Source organism: Hydra viridissima, unplaced genomic scaffold (assembly GCF_058129835.1).
Source record: "Hydra viridissima isolate aposymbiotic clone 2 unplaced genomic scaffold, HvirCarnegie_v1 scaffold_1, whole genome shotgun sequence".
Classification (NCBI taxonomy): Eukaryota; Metazoa; Cnidaria; class Hydrozoa; order Anthoathecata; family Hydridae; genus Hydra; species Hydra viridissima.
Genome location: NW_028324300.1, coordinates 39,209,375 through 39,219,012, shown reverse-complemented (window position 1 = coordinate 39,219,012; position 9,638 = coordinate 39,209,375). Strand labels below are relative to the sequence as shown.

General features: G+C 30.3%; 1 protein-coding gene and 1 pseudogene across 1 annotated transcript in view; both read right to left on the bottom strand.

Annotated features, from left to right (window-relative positions):
- The window catches only part of LOC149894894 (uncharacterized), a 315,082-nt gene that overhangs the window by 39,963 nt on the left and 265,481 nt on the right, over positions 1-9,638 (bottom strand). The window lies entirely within an intron of this gene.
- LOC145182858 (uncharacterized) lies at positions 3,372-6,466 on the bottom strand (annotated as a pseudogene).

The window sequence follows — 9,638 nt, the reverse complement described above, 5'->3', positions numbered from 1 at the left end:
TTGTCGTCAATGGTAACTGTTATGAAAAAAAATATTCGAGTTTTTAAGATGAGATTCGATCATATTTTAGAACGGAAAGTTTTTTTTAATTTCAATGAAAAAAAAAAATTGGAATTCAGAAAATCGAAAAACAAAATCTTTACGAATTTTTTAAAAGCTTCGAACGGTGGACATTTTTTTTCTCTCGAAGGAGGACAACAGTTTTAAATTTTTTTTTTTTTTTTTTTTTTTTTGTAAAAAAAAATGACTTTTACTGAAGATAATCAGCTAATGTTTTGTTTCTAGAAATTTTCAGTTGTTTTCAAATCAAGGTTTTTTTCAAGCCCAATCATTTTGATTGATTTCGTATAAATTGGGTCATTTAATTCCTGCTGTTTCCATAGCAATCTAAATAACCTTCAGAGAGAAAATAAAATGGTGATTAATGTCCGAATTGTGATGAAGCTCTTCACTTACTTTACAATTATCTTTCAAATGGCAAAGCAGTAAAGGAACAAATGCTGTTTAAGTAAATAACAATATTGTTCAAAAAGTGATAAATACTTAAAATGTCCAGTTGACATTTTAACACTTTCGCTGCCAACTACGAGTATACTCGTAGTAAGTTGGCGTCATTTATTTGCCAACTACGAGAATACTCGTAGTTGGCAAATCATAAAATAAAACATCTATAAAACTAGACGATAATTCGTCTGACTATTTTTTCCCGTGAACTTTGGGAAGTCAGACGAGAAAACTTTGGTTTTTGCGCTAATGCAATTTTTCATCTACCGGAACAAATATGTTCCTGCGGCTTTTCTCTGATCTTAATGAAATATCGTAAAGTTTCGGGGGGTTTATCTTACATTACGCCAAAATTTAGTTAGTTAAATTATCAGTGCTATTCAGCAGCAGTATAACAAAAGAAAAAGATAATTTAAAGTATGCTTTTAAAAAAGTTTGTGATTTATTTCTTATTAAACTTTTGAAGGATTACGAAAAAGAAGCTTTAAAAGCTCTCAGCAATGGCATATTACCCCCTTCCTTAAACCCGCAAAACGTAATTATATTTCGCTGTTATTCATTTTTTTAAATAACCAAAGTTTTCGTCTGACTTCCCAAAGTTCACGGGAAAAAAAAGTCAGATGAACTATCGTCTACTATAAAACACATTAATTAGTACACTGTGTAAAAAATTCAAAGTGCACACTAAAATGTTTTTTAATGTATTAAAAAACATCTTATTGTGTACTTTAAATTTTTTTCACATTTTTAATAACATACAGTATAATGTAGATATCAAATATGTTTTAGCTTCTATTCTAAAAAACACAACAATTTAGAATTAAGAAACCAAAATATAAATTACCTTTTTTACTCATGATAACTGTAAATGTGCATGTGCAAAAAAATTGAAACACTATTTATAATAATAATGCATAAAATAAGCTACATTACTACACTTTTTCAAGATGTAAGTGAGAACTTGAAAGTTGTAATTAAGAAACGTAAGATGTAATTGAGAAATACAAAATGTAATTTAAAAGTCGCAATATGTAATTTAGAACATGAAAGATGTAATTAAGAAACGAAAGATGTAATTTAGAAGACGAAAGTTGTAATTAAGAAACGTAAGATTTAACTGAGAAGATGAAAGTTGTAATTGAGAAAAGCTTATAATATATGTTTCAAATTACATATTGCGATTTCTTATTTACATGTTGGGTTTCTCAGTTACATTTTAAAATTTCTTAATTACATGTTGTGTTTCTTAATTACATCTTACGTTTCTTAATTACAACTTTCAAGTTCTCAATTACATCTTGAAAAGATGTAGTCACCGCAATGAGTTATACTCATTGCAGTGTTACGAGTACTTCGGCACTAAAGAAAAAAATTTCTTTACCAAACTACGAGTATACTCGTAATACTCTTTTTTTGTCAGTTATATTCAGAAGAAAAAATACTATAGAATTATTTCAGATTAAAAATATTTTTTTTATTGAAATGTTGATATCTAGCCTTGGCAATGAGAATGAAACCACGTGAAACAGCCTCGGCAAAAATTAATGATTGTAGACATTATGGCTCAGCAAAGCAATATCGCATAGTTTAAAATAGCCCGGCAGCGAACGTGTTATAAGCATTGTTTACGCTCTCCGTTTTTGGTCCATTATCAGCCACAATCATTAAATACATGACAAATGAAGAGATAATGACATACAACTGCGTTACATTAAAATAACTATATTTGTTGAATGAACCTCATCATTGATTTTTTTTCAGGAAAAATAAAATCAGAAACTTTTCTTTTTTCATTAAAGAAATTCCCATACTTGATGTTTTAGTGTGTTAAACTAGGTATAAAGTGTTGATTCGAAAGAAATATATATGGAAGGATAGGCATACATGACTTCACTTGTTTGTTATTTAAATGGTTTTGACCAATTATTTAGTTATAAGTTTTAAACCTCAGATTCAGAGGCTGCTTTAAAAAATCCCCCTAACTCCACTCCGCAGTGGATAATTTCGACTTTTTAAAATGGGAATGAAAATTAGTAAAACTATTGCCGAAATTTCAAAAAATGTGATCGGAAGAAATTTACGCTAAAACCATTTTGTTGTAATTTGGCGTCTGAAAGGGCCTGCAATCCAATAATTATGGGTGGTTGTAGTATTGAAGTGTTTTTATGTGCCTAATTACTATAATTGTACTATATAAGAGCCGTTTTTTCTAAGAATCAGGCAAATTCCTGAAAGGGTGGAAGTGACCTCCTCCAAATTGCTTGAATTTTTTATATATTGATCAGAATATAGAAAAAACCTGTTGGGGAAAAAAAAAATTTTCAAAAATGTTTCGTTCACTCGGAATCTGGGCTTAAATTTTTGAGATTTTTTTAAAAATTTTTAGAAATTTAGTTTTTGCCACCTTTGAACCCATTTTTTTGGCAAGGCAAAAAGTTGCACATAGCTTTTGTAGTTAATATCAGACGTAACCCAAAAGCTCTCTCCAAAAAATGTAAAAAAGTTGCGTGACACTGTGCGGTTGGCTAATTATCATAGTTCAAAAGTACAAAATCAATCAGTTTTGTCAACTTTTAATCGGAGTTAATTCTAGCGGCGAAGTGTTGCACACAATTTTTCTTTTAGGATTTGAAATTATCAAAGGTATTGAGTCTAAAAATGCAAAGAAAGTTATGTGATACCTAAGGCCTATTAATATATTAAGGCTTGAAATTGGAAAAAAATGTTTTAGTATACTTACAAAATGAACCATTACGGCAGAGGCGCTTAGTTTTGTAAAAATGTAAACATATCCAACTGTCAATACAAAAAGGTCGCGTGATTTTGTCACACGCATGATATAACATGAATTAAAAACTGAACAAAAATCTAACATCAAGATAACTATATTGCTAATTAAATAAAACATAAATCAAACATTTAAATGTTTTTCCATTTAAAAATTAGTTTTTCATTTATTAATAGAGTCATTTACACACATTATCCACCACATCACGCATAATTTCTACTCTGCTGCAGTAAGTTTCTCTAAGAATAATGATATGACTGTATTATAGTCTTCTTCGGATAATGAATAATCGCCACAACCACTGATTAGAAAAGGAGCATTTACTAAACAGATAATTTTATCAGTTTGGTTATTTATCTCCTCGGTAGTAACTGGCCAGCGAAAAGTATTCTTCTCTTGCCCGTTAATCATACAATTAACTCTGATCCCAGTTATAGATACCTAAAAGTATTAGCGCAACATTTAAAATAATATAATAAAGAGTTTATGATTTGTTTAATTTTGCTTACATTCAATAAAACTTGTAAAGTCTTATATAATGTCATTCTGAAATTATTTTTACATTTTATTTATATTCCTTTTATTTTAGAGCACTGTTTTGTAAAACAAAATAAAAACTTGAAACTAATATATACTTTGAATAATATTACCTCCACAATATATCCAATATTCCATTGTTTTTCATATGCAACAGCAACCCAATCATTCACTTTCCATACAAGACAAATTTCTTTTGCAAGATTGGCGATGTCTTCCTCATATTTATTATCATCTTCATTGTCTCCTGCCAGATTAAAGTCATCATTTTCGCCATAAACTTCTTTGTTATCGTTAACCTGACTATTTTCATTATTTTCTGTTGTCGGTTCTACCAGCTTACCTTTTCTTTTCAGGTTACTAAATCTATAACAATATCAATTGTACATATTTTTAAACATATGTAAACAAACACACAAAATTATAACTTTCACCTAAATTTTAATTTCATATTTGTAAAAGAACTATTTAACAGTCAGAAACATAATCTAATTTGCAAAAGTTTTGATAGCAACAATGCCTACCTTGAAAATAAAGATCTTATCTGTTGGCTAGTTACATATTGATCAGGCGGAAGTTCTCTCCTCAGCTGCATGTGAACCTGCTCAGGGCTCATTTTATTACCTGATTCTTCTCCACGAATAAAGTATTTATACAACAGTTCTTTCTGCTGATTTGAAAATCTAAAAGAACTTCTAACTGGTAATGCCCAACCTTGCAATAGAAAAATGTTCATGCAATGTGGTTTGTCTTTTACGGAAGCACTGTTAGAGGATGAAGAAATTGGCATATTTAGTTGTGAAGTAATTTTCATCTTATGAACAAACGAGTTGCGAACTTTATCCAATGATGTTAATGATTTCGGAACTGTATGAAGACCGGATAGCATGTGTTCTTCTAACTCAGCATCGCTTTCAAATGATAAAGTACAATTCATTTCAGTGCAAAATCTTAATGAATATAATTGCCTGTCACTTCTTTTCTGTTTTTCCTTAAGTGACTTGTTACGCTTAATTGAATTATCTGTTTTGCTATATGGCAACAACAGCTTAATCGAGGGTTGAATTTTAAGATTTCCATACTCTTGTTCAATTCCCTCACCGATATTGAAATAACGCCACATCTTCATACTTTTCTCACCAAACTCAAATGAGTGATAGTTGCTAATGTTCTTAATCTTTGGTCCAGTAACTACAGTTTTATCATTGCTAATTTGAGCAACTGCTACTTTTGCATCTTTAGCGCCAAAACTATAATGCATAGCCTTGTGTATATCTTCAGCAGTCAAAAGATTATTACCAGAGTCAACGTAACTCCTTAAAATTGTCTTTACAACTGCACTCTCCCTGTCACATTGATCTTTTCCACAACAGGGTTCATTATAATCATATCTCAGCAACTTTATATCTCTCTCTCTTTGCATACATTGTAGATTGCTTCAGCTGAAAGATTTCCCTGATAGCAGCCGGCATTATCAGATTTGGTAAACATTTTCTTGATATGCGGTTGATCAATTCTGAATTGGTCTAAAACTGCAGTGGCTAACGAAACAACATCACCTATTCCCTGATCACACCTATACATTGAAGTAAAGTAAACACGTTTGAATAACTTTCCTGCTATTTTTATGAAGAATATATCCACATGTAAACTCATTCCTTTCTTGCCAAAATACTCTCTTTGGCCCTCTCTGTATCGAACCGGAAGAATTTTTTGACAAAAATCTATAAGCCAGAAAGCAGTTTCATCGTTTAATTGCTTAAAAGCTTCGATTTTTGCCTTTTTCTGTTGAGAATCTCTCATCAGGTGTTTTATGTAGTTGAATACATCCTTTACTGCAATTTCCAAATCATAAATAGAATCAGCATCGTCAGAATTTTGAATTGTTAGTTCTTTGATCATCTCGATAGCTTTGCACAAATCATAGCAATCGGCACATACCACTTCTGATATCTCTGTGTTGGATTGAAGATTTTTTTCAGATGGATCTGATAAGGCATGTTTTGAGCTATGAGAAGAAATGTTTGAGTCATTGATACTACAATTGGTTTGATAACTTGTTTTCAAATACCTTTTTCCTTTTTCAAGGGCAGCTTCGAGAGATTTAGAACTAAATCTTTGTGCCAATTTTTGTAATGTTTGAAAACCATTCATGCCTGAAGCAGTAACATCATCTAATCCAGCTAAGCTTTTTCGACTTTTTTTCGGTTTTATTGCATGCAATACTTTCCACAAACTTGAATCAGATAATGGTATATAATTGTTTTCACTACAACTTTTTCGATAGAACATGATAGCGTGGCTATATTTTGTCGTCAGTATTGCATGCACTATCTTTTGTTCTTCACCGCTGTCGTATTTTAATTTGGTTATTCCATAAGCAACATCATGCAAAATACCGCTTGTAAATATAAAGTCTAAGAAATGTTCACACTTTGTTTGATCAAGACTAGATCGGACGAATACTTTCTTCTCTGGAAATGCCAACCCTTTATGAGATGCATGCCATTTTCTTGCTGTTTCTATACGATGTTTGGTACACTCAAATGTGTTCATTATAAACTTTTTGGTATACTTGGTATGGTCTAATAATGAGAGGATAACTAACTTTCCCATGGAATCACTTTGCTTATATACTTTCTGGAAATAACTATGTTTATTTAAAATAAGGATATTGGGTTTACTTACAATTCTTTTTTGAAATTTGTTTTTCTTGTGGCATTTAGCTGAAAGTTTTCACAACTGTCCGTGATGTAAACAAAACAAAATGAAAAAAAAAACAATGGATTAACTAGATAATGTCTTTTTGTTTTTTTTATGAATCCGCTAGTATTTTCGTCGGAAAGTTTTTACGATACGAAAAAAAATGTTTATAGTAGAGGCAATTAGGGATTATCGGGTTTACGCCAATTTTGTCGAATCCGATGAAATTCATCGGGTTTACGATTTTTTTAATTCCGATCGGAATGAGTTTTATAGTAGTGACCCCTGATCTCAAAATATAACTGGATAGCGGATTCAATTGTCTTTTTCAAAAAAATTTGAAGCCAAAATTGGCCTCCAAAGATGGCGGCGATCGGAGTTTTTAGCGGTGATCGATGTACATTTATTAAGGCTTTTTACAGAAATATGAAAGAAAATAAACTAAATTTTGAAAGAAAAACTTGACTATGAAATAAAGTTTTAAAAATTTTAAAGAGATCAAATGATTTCTGAAAAAATCAGACAATTAAAGTAATTATTTAGATACTAAGGTACAAAATACTCGATATACTTTTTAAGTGTAACTTACGATTAAATAATATTTATGCATAATCTATGTACCTTTTAGTTCTTAGTTACCCAATGCAGTGTGCTAGAAGGTTAATAACATGACTGTATGGTAAGCGGCAGTGGTGTCTACTTACAAATTTTGACAAATTTTATATTTTCAATTTTTGTAGCAAGATACCAAATATGTACATGCTGCATGAACTATTAGCTGAGTGCTGTGAGTACACACAACTTAGGGGTTCCTTCTAGGATTATTTAATACATAGATGTAATTAATAGATATAGTATTTAATAAAAATAATAAATACAAAATATTATTTTTTAATATGTTCTTTTACTTATATATTATTCTTTGTAATATTCCAGCTCTCAATGATTGAGTCAATTGTTTTTGACTTGTTATTCAAAACGAATTATTAAGGGAGTTTTTTGATAACATATATTTTGTATATTATCAAACATTATCAACATGTATCTTATCAAAAAATGTATGATACATAAATTTACAATAAACCATCTGCATTAAATGTTGGAATGCATTAGTACTTTCTTATCATTTTGAACATACCAGTTTTTTAAAATTCAAAGACAGAGGAGGTCTAATTAAACCAACCAAAAATGTTGCTAACATATGCGAAGAAACTGAAAGAAGTTTCCAATGGTTGCTTGCCTCAATAAATGGCCACCTTCCAAATGAATTCAAATGCCATTTCTAGTGCTGTTTTGAGATCACTTGATTACTCAAAAATATTTAATGAACAAACTTCTCATATGTTTGACTATAACTGATAACTATTTATTTGCACTGGTTAAACTTATTTTAGAAACCTATGCAAAAATACTTTTTTATCACCTGGGTAAAGAACAAACTGCTAAAATAAACTGCTAAAATAACTATATATATATATATATATATATATATATATATATATATATATATATATATATATATATATATATATATATATATATATATATATATATATAATAACTCTAGAAGGAACCTCTGAGTTGTGTGTAATCACAGCAGTCAGCTAATAGTTCATGCAGCATTTATAATTTTTTAGTGCCTATTTGATAAAGTAATGCCTAAAAAATATTTTATCTTTAAAATAAAATCAGCTGCCCACCATGCTGTTGTGTTATTAACCTTCTAGCACACAGCATTGGGTAGTTAAGAACTAAAAGGTACATAAATTATATAACAAATGCTGACTATTTGAAATTTGAGATTTCTACACAACCAAACAAATACTTTTTCTACACTTTTAATAAACAAACTAAATTTTAGCAAATTAAAATTTTTACTTAGTTTTACTGAGAATTTTCATTTTATTATATCTATTCTAAAAAACGAAAAACAGAAAGTTAATATAGAACAACCTATTGTAAGAATATGTTTTGTTAAATAAAAAAAAAACATATATTTAAAATTTATGTAAATTGTAATATTCCGTTATTTTTATAAAAAAAATCTTCTGTTTAACAAAAAAAACTAGATTTTTATAAGAAACTTATATATTTATCAATATTTGAGATTAAGAAATAAAACTTGATTATCATCAATTCCTTAATTTTCATGTAACCATTCGTTGATTCCGCCGCCATCTTGGGAGGCCAAAACTGGTGTTGTGTTAAAAAAGTTAGTCGTTAAAAAAGTTTATTAAATGTGAAATCTGCGCATGCGCGAAATAATTACAACTTTTTTAACGCCTAATGGCGTTAAAAAAGTTTGCCCGTTAAAAAAGTATTCAAAATGTTACCGTCAACCGGGGTAACTTTGGTCGCCGGGGTAACTTTGATCAATAGTTGATTTTTTTTAAATTCCTAAAATTTTAACAAAGATAACATGTTTTAATTTTGTTAGAGATACCAACAATATACATCGACTATTATACCAACAATTTTGGTATATCAACAGTTTTTGTGATTATAGCAGTTACTTCGTAGACTACATTGAGTTTATTTTGGCATTTTTTGACACTTCTGATACATTTATTGTACCATTTGAATTCTTAGCCGGTGAAAATGCCGAGGAAATATAAGCGAAAGCGTGGTTCAAGAGCATATGCAACTTTATACAGTCAAGAAACGTTGTCCAATGCTATGAAAGAATGTTTAACTGAAAGAATGAGCGTGAGAAAGGCTAGTCGACAGCTCGGAATATACGCTTCCCATTTGCTTCAACCGCTGGACGCTGCTGTTTTCCGTCCGCTAAAGATAGAAATGCGAATAAAAGAATCAATACCAAAAAATCAGTTCCTCGGTCTTCTTGCTCTACTGCAATGTCAATTGAAAAGCGATAATTTGAGATCTGACTTCAAGGCTAGTGGAATATTTCCCTTCGATAAAGAAATGGTCATGAAGCGTTTTCCACAGGTTTACAAAGACATTGGAGGAGGTACCAGTAGTACTGTTAAGGAAGTATTCAATGAAGATATAGTAGGTCTATTAGTGAAACATTGTGGACAGGATGGGAAAGCAAATCGCACCAGAGGAAAAAAGATCACACCTGGCAAAGCGTAACACCGCAAGA